The sequence below is a fragment of the Orycteropus afer genome, unplaced genomic scaffold (assembly GCF_000298275.1).
Source record: "Orycteropus afer afer isolate SDZICR_OR568_19922 unplaced genomic scaffold, OryAfe1.0 scaffold00156, whole genome shotgun sequence".
Lineage (NCBI taxonomy): Eukaryota > Metazoa > Chordata > Mammalia > Tubulidentata > Orycteropodidae > Orycteropus > Orycteropus afer.
In genome coordinates, this window is record NW_006921743.1 from 1,792,297 (window position 1) to 1,795,283 (window position 2,987).

Below are 2,987 nucleotides of genomic sequence, written 5' to 3' on the forward strand. Positions count from 1 at the left end.
TATAATTCTTTTGAATTCCTTATCAGGGAGTTCCAGTGCTGCATCTTCCTCAGGGATGTGTTTTGGGTCTGTATCCTGGTCCCTTGTTTCTCCTGCTTTATCTTGCTTCTTTGTGTGGACTGTGATGGTCTGTTGTCTCTGAGGCATTGTGACATTTTTATGTTTATATTTAATTGGTGATTGTATATTGGAGTGACTTGCCCAAGATTTTTCGTTTTCTTTGTTTTGTTTGTATGTTATCTACACAAGCAGGGTACTGTCCTGTGTTCCTCTATTCACTAATTAACAGAACTTATATACTCATCACCTGTCTCCTTTCCTGTTGTCAACCTCACGTATGTCCCTGGCAACCTTGGCAAACAGAGCCTGGAATTCTTAGGTCCCTGGAATCCAAATGAGAATGCTATCACTTTAAAATCCAACATGGTTGCCACTTGTAAAGATTCAAAATGGCTGTGCCCTCGGTCACTTTAAATATCCAAAATGGCTGCCGCTTGTAAACATTCAAGATGGCTGCACCTTCAGTCACTTTAAATATCCAAAATGGCTGCTGCGTGTAAACAGTCAAAATGGCTGTGCTCTCCGGACAGTGCAAAGTCAACAGCTCAGGTTGTCTCCCTCCTTGCTGTTTCCCTTCCTACTCATAGGCTACCAGAGCAGTCATCCCTGCAGCCCTTGGTGACCTGGGCTGATCTTTAGGTCAATTCTCAGGTCCCAACACCACTTGGAAATATTTAGGCTGTTGGTCCCATCGGAGTGGCTGACAGTCTTCAGCTCCAACCATCTCTGTACTTACTGTTTTTGTTCAGGTTTTTCCACTGGCTGGTGCCTAATCCACTTCTGTATAGTTCCTTTCAAAGCTCAGGGCTCCAGGATTCTCTTCTGTATCTGTTAATTGGTTTTTCTTTTCTTTGTTGAGAAGGGTCTGTGCCGCTTGTCTGCCTATTCCTCCATCTTACCAGAAGTCTGTATGGTATCTTTTTATGTACAGAAATCTTAAATTTAAAAAGACCAATTTTTTAAACTTTGTATTTGTGATTATGGTTTTCGATTTTTGGAAGAAGTCTTTGCTGACTCCAGGGTTATGATGGTATTGTCCTATGTTTAAAAATGTGTACTTAACCTTTTGTATTTAGCGCTACAATCTTTTGGGGGTTGGTTTCTGTGTATAGTGTGAGATAGGAATTAAGGTTAACTGTTTTTCATGTGAATATCTAATTGATACAGTATTTTACAAAAATATCATTTTCCTACTGCGTAATAATAGCACCTTTCTTGTCGATCAGGTAACCACATATGTGTATTTGTCTTCTCTATTCTCTTCCATCAGGAGCTCTGGTGGCTCAGTGCCTAAGGCATATTTGGTTGTTGACAGAAGGTTTGCAGTTCAAACTTCCCCAGTGCTCCACGGAAGGAAGATGGGGCAGTCTACTTCCATAAAGATTTACTACCTGGGAAACCCAGTGTGGGTCGCTATGAGTCAGAATCGACTCGATGGCAGTGAGTTACTCTCTTCCATCAGTCTAGTTTTCTATCTTTGTATCAGTATCACAGTATTCCAACTACTTTAGTTTTACAATGATTCTTGGTATCTGCTTGTTTTTCTTGCTTTGTGTTTCAAGATTATCTTCACTGCTTTTGGCCCTTTGTATTTTCATATAAATTTTAGAATTAGCTTGGTCAACTTCTACATACATACCATACAGCTTGCTGAGATTTACATTGGTATTGCCTTGAATCTGTAGATCGATTTTGGGAAAATTGGTGTCTTTACAATATTGAGTCTTCCAACCCATGAATGTGGTATATCCCTTCATTTTTTAAGTCTTTTTTAATTCTCTTAGCAGTGCTTTGCAGTTTTCTGGGATGAGGTCTGGCACATCTTTACCTAAATATATTCTAAGTGCTTGATTATTTTTTTTTTTAATGTTATAAACTTTATAAAATTGACCTTACAAAATTGACTTTATAAAATTGACCAACTTTGCTAAACTTGCTTGTTAATTCTAATAATTTGTCTGTAGATTCTTTTGAATTTTCTGTGTTCACACTCATGTCATCTGTGAACTACTACTTTTATTTTGTCCTTCTAATCTTTATGTGTGTGTGTATATTTAATTTTATTTAAAAGAGAAATCTCTTAGTTTATGTAAGTTTCCTTGTGTTTCTAGTTTGCTATGAGTTTTAAAATCATAAATAGGTGCTGACTTTTCTCATTGTTTTTAGATGATTCTGTTGAGATTGAGATTATTGATTGAGGGTTTTTTTTTTTTTTTTGCTTTATTCTGGTAACAGGATAAATTACATAGTTTGGTTTTTAAGTATTACACCAATCTTGAATTTCTAGAATAAGCTGAACGTGGTTGGAAAGTGTTACCGTATTTGTATATATATCGCTGGATTCAGTTTGATATTATTTTGTTTAGGATACTTGTATGAGAATGATAGGTTGGTAATTTTATTTTTTTGTAAAGTCTGTCAGATTTGGTATCAAGATTTTCCTGACCTCATAAAATGTGTTCAAAAGTATTCTTTATTTTTCTATCTGGGAGAGTTTGTGTAAGATTGGTATTATTCTCTTTCCTTACATGTTTGGGAAAATTCTGGTGAAGCCACTTGCCCTGGAATCTTCTTTGTAGATATTGGACTTCTAGCATTTTTTATTCCTTCTTGTGTTAGTTTTCAATGAATTTTTTTACTCCATTCAGATACTGTTAGTATGAAGTTACTATCTTTTCAGTGTTTGTGGTACCTGCAGTGATGGTCCTTTTTCATTTCTGATGTTGGTCATTTATACCTTCCTCTTTTTTTCTTGATTGTTCTTGTCTTTTATTGTTGTTGTATTCCTTTGAGTTGATTTCTGACTCATAGTGACCTCACATGACAGAGTAGAACTACTCTCATAGAGTTTTCTTGAACGTAATCTTTAAGGTTTTTCTCCTGCAGAGCCACTGCATGGGTTTGCACTGCCCAAGGATCCTTCTACT

The 2,987-nt window shown here is 36.5% G+C and overlaps 1 protein-coding gene across 1 annotated transcript in view; it reads left to right on the forward strand.

Annotated features, from left to right (window-relative positions):
- The window catches only part of ERMP1 (endoplasmic reticulum metallopeptidase 1), a 70,290-nt gene that overhangs the window by 40,428 nt on the left and 26,875 nt on the right, over positions 1–2,987 (forward strand). The window lies entirely within an intron of this gene.